The 16,979-nt window shown below is 40.1% G+C and overlaps 1 long non-coding RNA gene across 1 annotated transcript; it reads right to left on the bottom strand.

The window, feature by feature from the left end:
* Window positions 1-11,376: 11,376 nt before the first annotated feature.
* Window positions 11,377-12,267, bottom strand: LOC118562796. Its single transcript, XR_004930805.1, has 3 exons — window positions 12,093-12,267; window positions 11,815-11,907; window positions 11,377-11,449 (listed from the first exon to the last, which is right to left on the bottom strand). It is a non-coding gene; the product is annotated as an uncharacterized LOC118562796 (long non-coding RNA).
* Window positions 12,268-16,979: the final 4,712 nt, after the last annotated feature.

Here is a 16,979-nt window from a genome sequence, read left to right as displayed (position 1 = left end):
CACACTCACATAACTGCACATTTACTCATTTGCACATATGCTTCAGACTGTTGAACTGCCGAAGCCACAAATGGACTCTGTACCACATTCGTATATTACACGGTTTTAATAATACTCTCCTGGATACCGTGAATAGCACACTGTCTATTTCCCCTGCATTGTTTACATTGTTTACATTGTTTTACATTGTTTACATTTCAATTGTTTACATAAATTGCTGCTGCTTCTTTATCCTGAAATTTAGTGCAATTTACTGTAATTTTTTAAGCTGTATGCAAACGAAATTTCATTCTGTACGAACTTTGTCCATACAAAATGACAAATAAAGCTGTCTAAGTCTAATTCTAAGTCTAATATCTCAGGAGAATAAAAAGCTGCTGCAGCTCCTCAATTCGGTTCATCAGAACACATCCCAGTTGAGCTGATACCTGCCTACAAGCCACTGATCTGCAGAACCAGAACTGTGATCAAAACCTTTCAGGTTTGAACTGAAGAGGCCTCCTCAGCTCTTCAGGGCTGTTTTGAAAATGCAGACATGGAAGTGTTTAAAGAGGATGCTGATTTAGAAATGCACACACCATCTGTGCTTTCTTATATTAACTTCTGCACTGATTCTGTCCTACCCACATAGACAATCAGTGTTTCCTCATCAGGAACCATGGGTGGACAGTTCAGTGAGGTCCCTGCTGAGGCCTCGGGATGCAGTGTACAGATCTGAAGACAGACTGGCCTACAGCAGGGCTAGAAGTAAACTTAAATAAGGCATCCAAAACGCAAAGCACAGACACATGCAGCACATCAAGGACCACTTCAACAACAACAATCCACATGATGATGAGGCCTCAAGACCCTCATGAACTGCAAGTACTGCAATCAGCAGCTAAGCAAAACCCAGCTACAGGGAGCCTGAACAGCATCAGCCACCCATCCTGCAGCTGCACCAAGTGACCTCCTCCTTAAAGAAGGTAAACATCAACAACCAACTAGGAGGGGTCATTCTGGACATCTTCAACCTCTCCCTGCAGCTCTCCATGGTCCCTGCCTGTCTGAATACCGCCATTATTGTACCAGTCTCCAAGAAAACAATCATCACCTGCCTCAATGACTATCGTCCCATCGCTTTGACACCCGTTACCGTGAAATGTGTCAAGAGGATCCTCCTGCAACACATCACGGACGCCATCCCTGCTGGCCTGGACAGCCTGCATTTATCTTACAGGGATAATCGCTCCCTGTCTTGTTAGCACTTCACTCAGCTCTGACTCATTTGCAGAATCTCAACACATATGTTACTGTAGGATGCTCTCAATGGACTTCAGCTCAGCATTCAGCACTGTGCTCCCAGACACACTAGCTCTGAAGCTCCACAACATGGGATTATTCACACCTCTCTGGTCCTGGATCAGTGACTTCCTCACCAACAGGCCACAGGTGGTGAGGATAGAGAAACACACATCTGCTCCACTAATCCTTAACCCCGGCATGCTGCAGGGTTGTGTCCTCAGCCCTGCTCTCTTCACCTTTTTCCACCCAGGACTGTTCTGCTATCCACTCTAGAAAAACAGTGGTGAAGTTTGGGGACGACACCACTATAGTGGGTCTCATCTCCAAGAATGATGAGTCCCACTACAGGGATGAGGTCAGCAATCTCACACGGTGGTGCTCCAGAAACAACCCGATCCTGAACAACAGTAAGACCTAGGAGGTACTAACAGACTACAGGAGGTCCAGGAGGTTTGAACATGCTACTCTCTGCATCCTGGGGGAAGTGATGGAATATGTGGAGAGCATTAAGTTCCTTGCCATTCACTTCTCCTCCGACCTCTCCTGGTCTGCAAACATCTCTCACCCGGTGAAGAAGCCCCAAAAACGCCTCTTCTTCCTCAGAAAACTGAACCTTACAGGAATTCCAATTAAGCTGGTAAAAAATATTTAAAATAGATACAACTGTTTTGTGTCTTATAACTGTGTGGCATGGTAGCTGCACAGTGAAGGAGAAGAAGGACTTGGGTGGTGAGGACAGCACAAAGCATTGTGGGATGTCTTCTGCAAGGTCTGGACTCGAACTATGCTGCACGAGTCCAGAGAAAAGCAAGACGCATTGCCACATTTACCACCCACACCTCTCTTATAAAAGTTTCAGAAAAATCAAATCCCAAACAAACAGACTGAATAACTGCTTCTTTGCAAAAGGTGTAAAGGCTATCGCCCCCTTCTGAGAAGACTGAGTCTGTACACGTTACAATATCACGACTGTGAATGCATACATTTTGCACTCTCATAACCATAGCTCTCAACTCTCACGCATTGACGGTGTGACACACCCATAAGACATTGAAGTCCGCACAACATTTAATCACAGTCCTCTCCAATGATCACAAGATGTGAGGGAATTTATTTGGTTGCTGTAAACCTTTAAATACACTCATACGTAATGCAAGAAGAAGGGAACGCCTTTTCAGGGATCAAGAGTTTCCTGACCATTGATGATGACTGGCTAATATGCAGATTTAGACTCCAAGCAATGCATTCTGCAATAACCTAGAGTTGATGGCTACCCACAGAGGACCAGCATCGAGAACCATTGGATTAGATGAAGAATGAATAAAGCACTCCCCACACAGGACTAATGCCAAATAACAGTAAAAAGTTAAAAGAAAACTATTAATGCAAAAAATAAAATTTGGGTTTGAGTTGAGTTGAGTTTGGGGTAAACATGAAATGCAAAATATCCCATGTTTAAACAAGAACATGGGATAAAGTGAAACTTAAAGGTATACTCACTGCAGTGAAGGGGTCAGATTGTAAACTATCTTGAGCTTTTTTCTAATTATTTGAGCATGCTTTAAATTAGTACTGTCAGAAAGTATTAGTTGGACACTAGTTGCAATGGATCATAAAAATCACAAAACTTGTAGGAGTTTGAGGTTTTAATATGACAGAATGTAAAAATTTAAAAGGGATGGTAATACCTGGAAGGTAGAGTAAATATTTAAAATATGTGCATCAATTCTACATTATAAGTTATATTTAAAGCACCAGTCTGATTTTAACCGTAATGCTTTACCATCTCTGTGCAGTCCAATCCACACAGGAAATTGCATCTCTCTGACGACGTTGTTGAAGTAGGAGCTTGAAAAACTGGCCAGATAGGCATAGTGAGTCCTGCAGTAGTCCTGGGCTTCTGGCCAAGTCTTTGCCTCTGGTATGAACATGAATTCATAAGTGTGGGTATGGTACTTCCCACAAATGAAGAACAGTCGTGTTCCACAATCATTGGCATAGATCCTTTAAAGAGAATAATTATTTACAGAAGATTGTGATTCTTTTTATCATATTTTCTACAATTTAGAAAACAGAATTAAACAGACGACTATAACAGTAAAGATGCTTCCATGAAAAACAACATTTTCTACTTCCCATTGATAGACTTAGACTTAGACAAGACTTAGAATATTTTCAGTTTTATAATAAACCATTACGTTTCATAAACATCATTATTGAAATTAATTTTGAAACTTGTTGTTCAGAAAGACGAGATGGATGGTCGCTTATCTGCTCCACCATACAGCGACTTAATAAAAAATATATGTGATATATAAATGAAAATAAATGTAGGAAAACAGTTGCTTTAACATACCAGAGGTACTGTAAGCTCTCACATATTTCACAGAATTGTAGTTCATTTTTCTCCTTGAGAAATTTACGACATTTTTCTTGCACAACTCTAAATGAGATTATGAAGGATATATGTGTAGTATTTTAGGTATATGTTTGCCACTGAAAACATTTCCAGATAAAACTACCGATTGCGTACGCTGCACCTTTCATGCTTACTGACAACCCCAGTAAATATCTAAAAAAATGAAAGAATCTAAACCAACTGGACCTGGGACACAAGCCCAAGCTGATCTACTACATAGGGTAGTTCACGCGTGACGTCAGCGCTACATCCGGGCACGGTGGTTGGCAAAAAACAGAGCTGCTCTCGTCTACTACATGACAAAACGGGTGATTTAGAGCGTACTTTTAGTTAGTTTATTTTTTGGATCTAAACAATGCCTACGACTTGTTGTGCTCCCGGTGGCACACAGAGGCATTCCAAATCGTTAGATGTACATTTCTGTCGTTTACCGAAGGAGGAAGGACGAAGAAAGAAATGGATATTTTCAATGAAAAGAGCGCAGGCAGACCCTCCCAATGGACTGGGGGAGCCATCATACTACGACAGAATTTGCAGTCTACACTTCATCTCCGGTAAATACAACTTAATTCTGCTCTAGTCATTGTTCTACTTAAATAGCGGCGGAGGGGAGGTGGCGATCGCTACACGGGCCGGAGAAGCGGCTGCTGCTGCTGTAGCAGCCACTCCTCCGGCTCCATTACGCCCCCGTTCACGGGCGCTAGTACTTCTGTGTTTACGCTGCAATGTCGCCGACACCGCCACCCATTTTATCAAGACAAAAACACCAAAATGATCCGTAGTAAACAATGTTTTTTTTATCCTACCGGACTGGTTGGCAAAAGACGAACACAATGGCGGACGCACTTCCTCTCTGCTGAGACGCGGTCTGTGTCAAAGCGACAACAAACGACAACAACCAGCACAAAGCGATGCCGCTTTGTGCTGTGAACATCCATCCATTTTCTTACCACTTAATCCCTCATGGCGCCGCGGGCGTTGCTGGAGCCTTTTTCCCGATATAAAATAATTGTAGCCGTCCAGTGGTTTCAGGGGCTTTGATGCTCTCTCGTCTGTACTGGCCTGCGTGTTTATAAGGCAGCTGTATGTCGCAGTACGGAACACTTGGCCAGCATTTCACAGACTCGCTCCGTCCCTTCAGGCTTTTGCTGTGTGGATCTGGCAATCTGATACCATCAACCATCAACTTACTCTTAAAACGATCTTGTATTACGTCATCTAAAGAAGAAGAATATGTGGAGAGCTCGTCAGTTTCTCTGTTTGCGTCCGCCATTGTGTTCGTCTTTTACCAACCAGTCCGGCGCGCATGCGCGAAAACCCCGGATCAAAACAATAACAATGAACTGGTCTATACAGTGAGGAGGATGTTGGATGTAAAAAAATATATATATAAAAAGAGTCTTCCAAGCTCACCGTTAATGAAAAGCAGCAAATCTTTGCACGTTTAGGTCACCAAGTCTCCAAGACAATCATTAGATGCTTTCTACATGCCAGGAAAAAGCCTTGTTTGTTTTATCCACATAAACATAAATATGTGGTGTATGCAAAATGCTTAACTTGGGAGGATTGCTACCCCCAGATTCCACATCCTCTGTGTTTGCTCCGTTCACGTCCAACCGATGGCAAAACTACGTTGTTATGTAGATTAATGAGAACGGTTCCACATTCTCCATGACTACCCCGAATGTCTCCATCGTTGTTCACCGTCAAATTACAGAACAACTCCAGTTTTCTGTTCCGTTCCAGTCCTTCAGGCTCTGGTCGGGTCAAGCTCAACAACTACAATCGTAGCAAATAGGAAAAAAGAGCTTCAAAAACCACCGGTTTGTCAAATTTATTGAATAAATAAAGATTGTTAACCAAAAATAAATACATATTATTAAATATTAAAATATCAGATGCAAACCACTCCTTTTACAAAAAGTAATGAAGCAGATTTGTCATTTCAACATTTAATGTGAAATGTGGTTATTCTCTTCAAACAGATTTGCATTCTGCTGGTAATGACGATGATCACATAGTCTCTCCTTGGGCGCCAAGAGACTTCAGAGCAGAGATGGACAGAGTAACCACGGATGTAGTAGGCTTTGCATTTTGTGGACTCACGGAGACGGTCTGGAGCGGAACAGACACATAAAGGAGCGGAGGAGTTTGAATTACGGGGTTAAAGTGTATTGCATAGTGAACCCGCTGGAATACCACAGCAATACATACAAAAATCTTTGAATTTTTACCAGTAAATTGAACATTTGTGGTCAGTGGATCTTTTAAACAGGACAATGATCCAAAACATGTTTTGAAATCAACACGGAATTAGAGCACTAGACCCAGAAATTTAAACTGCTTTCATGGCCATCTTAGTCCCCAAATCCCGTGATTTCAGTTGATTGGTGATTAACAGGCTTTTGCTGAGCTGAAATCATCTAAATCATTTTAAAACAGGTAAATGTGTAAAACATGCAGGGTAGTTTGTCTTGAGGACCAGGGTTGAAAAACACCAATCTAGATTGTGCAAGGAGGACTGGTTAAGATCCCCCTCTCTGGATTAATCGGTTTTATTTGACAGTCTAATCTAATTTAGGAATTATCTTTCACCCAATGATTGAGTCTGTAGTCTTAAGTTTGAAAAAGAAAAAGAGACAGCCTTGCAATAGTTGTAACATACCAGGATGCGTTGGTTTCATGAAGTGGATTGCAAAAGTATTTAAAACTTTCCATATATTGTCACATTACAAACACAAACAAAAATATGTTTTATTGCAATTTTATGTGAAAGACCAACACAAAGTCATATACAATTATGAGGTAGAAAGAAAATATACATGTTTTTTCTAGAAATAAAATTCTGAAAAGGACATTGTGCAAAAGTATCTTGCTGCAATCACAGCAAAAGTATGAGTATGTCTCTACCAGCTATGCACATGGAGTTAATGAAATGTTCGCCCATTCTTTGCAAAATGGCTCAAGTTGGTGAACAACAATTTTCAGATCTTGACACATATTGTTGATTGGGTTTTTGGTCTGGACTTTGACTGGACCTTCATATGCTTCATTTTAAACTATTCCTTTGTAGCCCTGGCTACAAAGGACTTGCAGTAAAATATATTTATGTTTTGGTTGTAATGGAAAGAAACAGTCCATTACAACTAAAGGTTCAAGGGGTGCGAAAAGGTTCAAGGGGTATCAATACTTTTGCAAGCCACTGTATCTATGTCATGTAAAAACAAGAAATGTAAGATCAAAGAGTGCTGCACCTTACTTTTTGTCACTGTATTTGACCAAAGCACAGTTTCCAGTGGCATTTTCCATGTTTTCCAGCCAGTTATCAAGGTAATAGTTTTGACCATCAGACCAGACCCAGTTGCTCCCAGGTCCATCATCTCTGTGCAGACCAATCCAGACGAGATAATCCTTAATGTACAAACTGTTTAAATCAGACCATGAATTGATAATGGCCAAGTCAGTGTGTTCCCTGTGAGGACAAAGAAAATGTATTTGTCAAGAGTAATGCCAGAAAACATTACCTAGGTAGCAAAATGAGTGAATCAGGGCTGAAATATGGTTAAGTAGAAACACTGAATACATTTTTGAAGCCTGACATTTAAATTATACATTAAGTGGTCGGTGACTTACATGTTGAATCAACGTTAGGTTTTCAACCATATCTGATATTATACTGATGCTTATCCATTTATAAGTTTCTTCGTTTAGTACTGGTGTTCCAGTAATAAAAGTATTTCCCAATCAAGTTAGGATTAAGAAATACATAAACAGTAAAATCAAGCTTAATTTCAAGTTTGCTTAATGGTGCTCTCTGATTGGAAAATATGAATTACGCAGAAAGATAACCTATTTTCTGACCTGATCTTTTTGAGTAGAGACAAAGCCGACTACCAATGAGCAAGTCCTTGTCACATTGACACGGACTCCTCTGGGCAAAGCAGATCATATTTCAACCCCACACCCGCATTAAAATTAAATTTGTTGTCATGGCAAGGCAAAAGCACAGCAAGTTTATTTGTGTAGCACATTTCAGTACAAGTACAGCGCATTGTCCTTTACAAGATAAAAATGTGGGAAAGTAGAAATAGAATAAAAGCAAGTTGGAATAAAATTTAGAAATATTGAAACAAAAATGAAACATGGGAAAATAGAAACTAAAAGCAAATATTAGTGATTTTAAAAACAGTTGGACTACAAACTTAAACAGTTTAACTAGAACAGTCAAAGGCAATCCTAAACAAATGTGTTTTTAACTTTGATTTAAAAGAATTCATTGCCCTTTAATGTAGAAATGTTCTAAGTTTCTCCAACACCATCAGTCCACATGTACCTGATGAAGCTACAGTAAAGCAGTCAAACAGGAAAGGTTTACTTTACTTCTAATTCATTGGTAATTTAATCACTGAACCTTTGAAGGCCCAAGAACATTGACTTCAGTTTAATAAAAACTGAAGGTAAAAAGTTATAAGTGAGATAATTTTGCTAAGTTATAACATGATACAGGGTTTTATTTTTAGCTCAGCAGAGAGTTTTATATTTTCTGAACTCCCCCAGCAGGATCCTAAAGTGTAATCGAGGCCCCACCATATTAAATGCCCACAAACTGACATTGGCAAACAATCTTTAAACCCACTTAGATGCTCCAATGTCCTTAAAAAGATGCATTAGCAATTATGCAGTAATGAGGTCCAGCAGAATAAATTTAGGCACAAGAAGATTGAAGCCATGACCAGTTTGAAAAATCAATTTTTTTTATGAATACGTAGACATGACTAATCGCTTATGACAATATGAATTTCATTTACCAATTTCTCATTTACACCTTAGTTATTATGTATATAAAAAAATACAAGCTAAACATTAAGAAAGGAAACCTTACCGCCTGCAGTATCTTTGAGTGTCCTCCCATCTGGCAGGATATTTAAAGTGTCTGTAACTTTTTTTTACCACAGATCCAAGACCAAATGCAACACTGCTGCTGAGGAGGATGAGAATCAGGGGTCCAATGATTTTGCTCCTCATCTTCAAAACCCTGTTATTATAAATAATGTGCTTATAATCATGCAGTGAATTTCTACAGCTGTGAATTTCTTAACAGACATGGACTAAAGTTATCCATTAGCAAAGGTGAAAACATATTTTTGAATGAACACAATTTAGTAACAGACCTAAAATCCAGTGGATTCAAATAACATAGTAACACTGTTGACTACTAATTACTTAATGTATTTAAATGGTGCAATTACCTTTCCAGATTCTTTCAAATGTCACTTCTTGAGGAGCCACAAGCCTCTACTAAGCCTCTTTGCTAATGCGCTACATGTCAGAATAGTCGCAAGCTTATCAGAGATGCTTAAAAGGGATCATCACGCCCATCTAATTCCAGCTTTGCCTCCAAACATTTGACTTCTAGCAAATGAAGGAAAGATTTACCTGCAAGTCCAAGCTACAAAAACATTTTACCCAGGGGGTATTAAAGGATCAGGCAAATAAACCAAGGTGACTTACAGCAATGTTTAAACATTTAATAAGAAGTTTATTGAAGAGAAACTGTGATAAATGTAAGGTCTCTGCTTTATAAATAATTGATGGACTAATAAATTTTGACCTACAGTGGGGAAATTCAGGGATGACAGTTTGAAGGAGAGTTATGTTTATGATAATGTTTTTTAAAAAAAGGAAAAATACTGCATGATTCCAGCATACTCAGGTAAAAAAAGATGAAATATTTAAGTTAACTGTGGAAGAAAACCACTGCTGTGTTTGATACATGCACTATGCATCATTGTACAGCAGCATTTCAAAGTAGTTAAGGCATGTTCAAGTTTACCTCAGCCTCTAAGAGACAGTGTAAATGATTAATAATCAGATCAGAACCCGTACAACCATTAACATGATGTAAATAGTTATTGATTATGTTGTGAGCAGCAGAGATTATAAAGTCTAACAGCAGCCGGGAGGAAGGACCTGCAGAAGCGCTCCTTAGAGCATCTAGGATGCAGCAGTCTGTCACTAAAGTAGCTCTCCAGCTCTGCATTGCTGCATTTAACATGAGGTGGTTCTGCTGGTACCAATCTACAAAGCTCTGGATCCACTGCTGAACTCTGACTCGTCCTCCTCTGCGATGAGACCAACTATTGCAGAGTCATCAGAGAACGTCTGCTGGTGGCAGCCTGGTGAGCTGATGGAGAAGTCTGTGGTGTAGAAGGTGAACAGAACCGGTACCAGCACTGTTCCCTGTGGTGCTCCTGTACTGCAGGTCATCCTGTCAGAACCACAGGTCTGTGTCCTCACATACTGGGTCGAGCAGTGAGGTAGTCCAGCATCCACTGGGTCAGGTGGTGGTCCACTCCTGCCCACTCCAGCTGGTCCTTCATGATTCATGGGTGGATGCTATTGAATGCTGTTGAAAGATGAGCTCTTTTAGCAGAAGGCTCCCCTTACCCAGATGCACCACTGAGTGCCGCAGGAAATCATTCCTGCCTGTGGCTATCAATCTCTAGAACCCCTCCCTCAGTTATTCTACCCCCCCCCCCTTTGTAACTGTCATTTATGCATTCTCTGCACTGTTCTTGCACAATCACTTCACTTGGATTCCCAAGGTGAAGTGATATGACTATTGTGATATGGTAATACCTTGTGTGGTATATATAAATATATATATATAACAATGTGTGTATTCTGGAGCATGTAACAAAAGTAATTTCCCCCTGGGATCATTAAAGTATGTCTGATTCTGATTCTGATTCTGATTGAAAACTCTGGAGAAATAAAGACAAAAAACAGGATCTCCAGGTGATCCCAGAATTCTCCAGGAATCATCTCAATAAAAAAAACATTTAACGTTTTAGATTAGATTAGATTAGATTCAACTTTAATATCTCTCTATTGGATTTACTTTGACTGTCATGATTCATAGGTGCTTGTGTCATACTCTTTAGTTCGGCATTATTTATGAATATAGTTACTTTACTCTAGTTTCAGTTGGCTTTTTATTTGCCTGCCTGTTCTCATCTTTTACTTCATTGCTCTCACCTGTCTTCACCAATCATCTGATAGTCTCCACCTGGTTCTCATGCTGTATCTCCTCCTCACCTCCCAGTATTTAAACAGTCTCTGTTCATGGTTTGTCAGTTGTTCCCCCTGTTTATTACTTCTTTGTTACCTCTATGCTTCTGCCCGTGGCACATTATTGTAAGTTTTGCTTTAAAATAAATTTCCCATTTCTCATTTATTTGGTCTGCATCATGGTCATCACTAAGCTTACAAATGAGTGACATTTTCAACATATGTTTAGATTTAGGCAAGTAAACTTAAATCTTGGAAATAAAATGTTGCTTGTGACTCTATTTTACATTTGTATTCAAATATTAAATCTAAATCTACGTTGTATATCTAACATCTAAGTATATATCTTATCTAAAATCTGAATCTTTTAATCTCATCTTTTCAAATGTAAATATATGGATTATCTTAAATTTGCTAAGTAACTATGCCCCTTTCATTTTTATAGCTACATAAATGAGTAACTACAGAGATCGCTCAGAGTAACCTGAACCACTCTAACTATAAGCTTTGTCAAAAAGGAAAGTTTTAAGATTAGTCTTAAAAGTAGACAGGGTGTCTGCCTCACGGACCAAAACTGGGATCAACAGAAAAACAGCATCATTCTGGATATATATTCGATTGGACAGACGATGTTGGGATTCACCCAAAGGCACGGGTTTGGTTTAACAAATGTATCTAACAGAGGAGATAAAAACAAAACATTGTACAATGAGTCAATGAGCTGCTAAGGTTTTTGCACTCATTCAAAATTCAAAATTATCTGCATGTTTCAGAGGAACAAGAATGACCAAAAAAGGGAGCAATGATAAAACATAAAAAAGCTTAAAAAAATATGCCCAATCTGACCACTTTATTTTAAAACAAAACCAATCTAACATTAATGCTCTTTTTTCTGATCTGTTTTACTAAATGCAACCTAGCAAGCATCGAGGACAGAACATCTGTGGTAAAAACTGAGGCAAAAATATATATTCAATAAAAGAGTTTATAAAATGACAAAAAGGTGCAAATGCTAAAGGCTTGCTTCTTGGTAAACTCACCTGATGTTTTATCGTACCAAATGAATTCATCTTTTCTTCTCGAGGCCCTTGCAGAAGGTCTTTGAGCCACATATTGATCATTTGGTTTGTCATCTGTCAGAGATTGACAAACCTCACCGTCACACATTAGACGGCATAAAAACCGATTGGACTCTAAATTCTCATTGTGATTCTGAACGCTTCTCTCTTGTATGAAGCAAAGATTTTCTGTGCCGTTTCTAATCAGTGGTTGAGTGACAATTACTCATTTAATAGTTTCAGTTCTTTTTAATATTCACCATGATGAATTTGGTCAGTGGTAGTAGCCAGTTTCAGCTCTTTATCCATGTCCCAGTCTGTCAGACCAACACAGCAGTGCAGGTCAAAGAATCGAGCATCGGTTTTCAGCTGAAAAGTCATACTTGGATCTGTTTCAGAGGGTTTCTTTCTCTCTGATGAGGGAAGGGAAACTGAGGCCTGCAGGCTTTTGATTCAGCAGCTGGGGCAGAACTGCCTGATTGGACCCAATCAGATCTAACAGAGTACAGCATGTCGCTGAATGGAAGCGGTTTTATGTAACTTTTATTTAACTTGGGTTAATAATAAACTACTAATAAGATTGTCTTGTAGGCTTCTATGGAAGCTTTCATTGACACATTTGAAGACAGCTTTTTTATCCCATTTCCCACCAAACATCAATTAATCTTGATTAACTTTCCTAGACGAAAGGAGTGATTTCCAGAGTTATAAACACGTGTTATAAAGAAACTAATGTCTGTAGTGCTGCTGTGCTACAGACAATAGTGAACGGGCTGATGTCACTCTGCTCCTCAGCATAAACACATGCTGTTCTTTTAAGTTAAAGGCAAGACAGCATGAATACACAAAATCTTTTAAATATCTAATATAATAATAAAGATAATATCATATTATCTTTAAATATCTATATATCTTGTAGAGCGTAAACAATATTTTTCATATCCACAAGATGGTTTTTGCCAATATTAGAAATATTCTGTCCAGGGGTGATGCTGAAAAACTAGTCCATGCATTTTTTACTTCAAGGCTGGACTATTATAATTATAATTCTTTACTCTCAGGAAGTCCACAAAATGCAGTTCAAAGCCTTCAGCTGATCCAAAATGCTGCAGCAAGAGTTCTGATGAAAATCAACAAGAGGGATCATATTTCTCCAATTTTAGCTTCCCTTCATAGGCTTCCTGTTAAATCAAGAATAGAATTTAAAAATCTTCTTCTCACGTATAAACCCCCTAAATAATCAAGCTCCATCATATATCAGAGCTCTGATTACCCCGTATGTTCCTAACAGAGCACTTCGCTCTCAGACTGCAGGAATCCTGGTGGTTCCTATAGTCTCTAAAAGTAGAATGGGAGGCAGATCCTTTAGCTATCAGGCTCCTCTCCTGTGGAACCAACTCGCAGTTTTGGTCCGTGAGGCAGACACCCCGTCTACTTTTAAGACTAAGCTTAAAACTTTCCTTTCTGACAAATCTCATAGTTAGAGTGGCTCATGTTACCCTAAGCTACCTCTATAGTTATGCTGCTATAGGCTTAGGCTGCTGGAGGACATCAGGGTCTATTTCTCTCACTCTACTGAGTTCTCCTACTGCTCTCCAGTTTGCATTGCTTGTTGTTATTTCATCTTTTACCTTTTTGTTCTCTGTCATTTTTTCCCTTCATAGTAGGTACACCTGGTCTAGCGTTAGCTGTGACATTTTCCAGGGAAGACAGATCTCCCGCTATTACCATATAACGTATAAAAGATTCCTGGATCAATGTGAGCTTCTGTGCTTTCTGTGTCTCTGCTCTATCTTCTCTATTCCCCAGTGGGTCAGAGCAGATGATGTTAATCAGACTCATTTGTGTCACTCGCTATTTCTGTTGGGGAAAGACAGTATGTTTTGCTATAATTTTTGTCATTGATGAATTTGAAGAGACAGAAATCAAAAGCTTCCCCAAGCTCAAGTGTGCCAGTTTGATCCTGGTTTTACTAAATTGCAAAAATCAGCTTGAGTTTATTTTACCAGATGAAGTATCAGGAGGACATAGCGTGCCGTCTGGAGCACCCGGAGCTCAGAAAAGTGTAAACAATCACACGAGTGTTTGAAAGTCAAATAGGTTCAAAACAGGGACCGAACGCCTCTGCCGAGCAACACTCAGGTGATTCCTTAAAGCACAAAATTCACCACATAGAAAATCGACTGAGAGCCAATTCTGGATCCAGGTTTTAGGTTCTTTACCACCAGACAATGACTAGAGAAAAGGGACCACATAAAATGACAGAGGGAAGAAGGTGCAGGAACTGGTGAATCATGTTAATCAGACTTCATTCTGATGCAGTACTTTTTTTTCAAGACAATATCTTTAAACATTAAGTATAATCCTAAAATGAAATACCTTGTCTTAAACTAGCATAGATCATCATGTACGAGACCGCAGAACAAACATTTTACAACAGCAACTGTGTTCCAGATTGTACATATTTTGCATATTCAAATCAAACCCTGGAAACACATAACCATTCAGAATCAGAGGCTTGGCCTACATAGGTCATTGATATTTGACTTAACTAAATTAGACTCAGAGAGAGCCAAAGGGCCCCATTCACTTCACCTCTGCCTGCTGCTCCAACCAGTTAGTGTGATAGCTTTAAATGCTGTTGGACAAACCTAAATCAGAATCAGAATCAGATATACTTTATTAATCCCACAGGGATATTGCTGTTTCAGTACCATCACCATAACATAAACATCACAAACATTTCAGGGGGGGAGACGGTTCACTGAGGCTGTGCTGCCAAGGACACTATTCTGTCCACAAGACGCTGCCCTTGATCTGTTGAAGGAAGATTACAACAACATGGGGGAAGTGGAGGGAGAAAAAAAAGAAGATGTTTGACAATTTATGCTCTCACAAATAAAGAGTGAAGCAACCAACAAAAAAAACCTCATTGCACGAGAAGCACAAATAACACGAACACATGTAATTTACTGCAACTCACTGTGATTTTTCAAGCTGTATGCACTCTGTGCAAACAAAATGACAAATAAAGTTTTCTAAGTCTCTAAGTCTTAGTCTTTAGTCATATATGCAGAAGGTCAACACTTGATACTGGTCGGGTGCAGTTCATCTGTATTAGTGAGAATCAGTTATGTGTGTCTGTATGGGTGGAAATGTTTATATTTCCGTGGAGCTCTCCAGAGGCCATTTGTCCTTGGTCTTATCCGACAGCCAACAGTTCAGAAAAACATCCACAGATGTCAGGAGGGAAGGTGGGGGGGGGCAGGGGATTTGTGCGATGTCTCACAATGTCTCACACCCTCTCCATGACACACTGACCCAGCAGATGAGCTCTTTTAGCAGAAGGCGCCTCTTACTCAGATGCTCCACCGAGCGCCACAGGAAATCATTCCTGCCAGTGGCTATCAATCTCTACAACGGCTCCCTCAGTTATCCTAACAACCCCCCACACCCCCACACCCCCTGTAACTGTCTTTTTTGCATACTCTGTACTGTTCTTGCACAAGTCACCATCACTTCACTGGGATTCCTAAGGTGAAGGTAGTACCATATTGCAATAGTCATATCACTTCACCTTGGAAATCTAAGTGGAGTTATATGACTTGTGCAAGAACAGTGCAGAGAATGCATAAATGTCAGTTACAGAGGGGGTGTGTTAGAATAACTGAGGGAGGCGTTGTAAAGATTAATGGCCACCGGCAGGAATGATTTCCTGTGGCGCTCTGTGGTGCTTCTGGGTAAGAGTATCCTCCTGTTGAAGGAGCTCATCTGCTGGGTCAGTGTGTCATGGAGAGGGTGTGAGACATTGTCTAAGATGGACTGTAGTCTGGACAGCGTCCTCCTCTCTGCCACTGCTGTCAGAGTGTCCAGCTCCTCCCCCACAACATCCCCCGCCCTCCTGATCACTTTGTTCAGTCTGTTGTTGTCGGCAGCGCTCAGCCCACTGCCCCAGCCTGTGACAGCAAAGAAGAGCGTTCCGGCAACAACAGACTCATAAAACATCCTCAGCAACGTCCCACAGATGTTAAAGGACCTCAGCCTCCTCAGGCTCGTCGCTGTCTCCTGGATCCAATTTCAATATTCCAATCGATGGGCTAGTTAACGTTCACACTTCCAGGTTTTATCCCATCTCACCTCTGTGTACCACCAACGCAGTCAGCTTCTCAAGCCTACCGTTTTGTCCATTCAACGCCTTAGTGATCACGTCGACTGCCACCGGCAGTCTAATCAAGGCCATGTTGACCGCCAGCAGCTTCTGAAGGTGCTGATAAATTAGATATCCTCCGAGATCAAAAAAAAGGAATCCAAGTATCGTAAATCCGAAAAAGTAGACATCTTCGACGTCCTCAACAGAAAGAATTGAGAGGCACACCGTGGACCATTTCTGCCACAGGTCCAAGATGTATCCCGCAAAAAAAGTTCCGTCGGGACAGGCACGCTCCCCGTTCCTTTGCTTTCCAGTTGAAAAGATTTGATCAATAGCGTTGAGAGACCAGCTGACGAGATCCATAATTTCCTTAGAGCTTTCGGTTGCTATGAAGAAATGGCACACAAGACACAAAACGAAGCAAATAGCAGGAGAGAGGGGGCAGGGTAATAGCAGATAAGGAGCTCTGGAAAGCTGAAGAAAACCGACCAACCTCGAAGAGAGACAGAGACTAAACAGCTGCTTACCAGTCAGTGTTAAGGTCCACCTTAAGTTTAAAAAGAACTAAAACTAATCTAAACCTACTTTTAACGAGCTCCCAGAAAAACTGCCCAATGACTCATGTTATTTTCTATTTGGAAAAGAGGGCTGCAACGATTAGTCAATTTGAACCAACAATGTTGATTATAAAAAAAAAACTTGATGCTAAACTTAATGCATGGAAACGTTGTTTAAAAATGACATTGCTGCGTCTCAATATTTCTCTCAGTGGTAATCAGTTCAAATCACATGCACTTCACTAAGGAGGCTCCCAGATACCGAGATTTCCAAAAAATCTTTATACACATTTCAGATAGACCCATCAGATAATGACATCGAGCAACTATTGGATAAAATAACACTTCCTAAATTGTCAGATAAATAAACAATGACCCTGGATTCACCGCTGACAAAAGTTGAAATGAGGACGCTCTAAAAAGCATGCCCAATAAAACGG

Source organism: Fundulus heteroclitus, chromosome 4 (assembly GCF_011125445.2).
Source record: "Fundulus heteroclitus isolate FHET01 chromosome 4, MU-UCD_Fhet_4.1, whole genome shotgun sequence".
Lineage (NCBI taxonomy): Eukaryota > Metazoa > Chordata > Actinopteri > Cyprinodontiformes > Fundulidae > Fundulus > Fundulus heteroclitus.
This window is presented reverse-complemented; position numbering and strand designations above follow the sequence as displayed.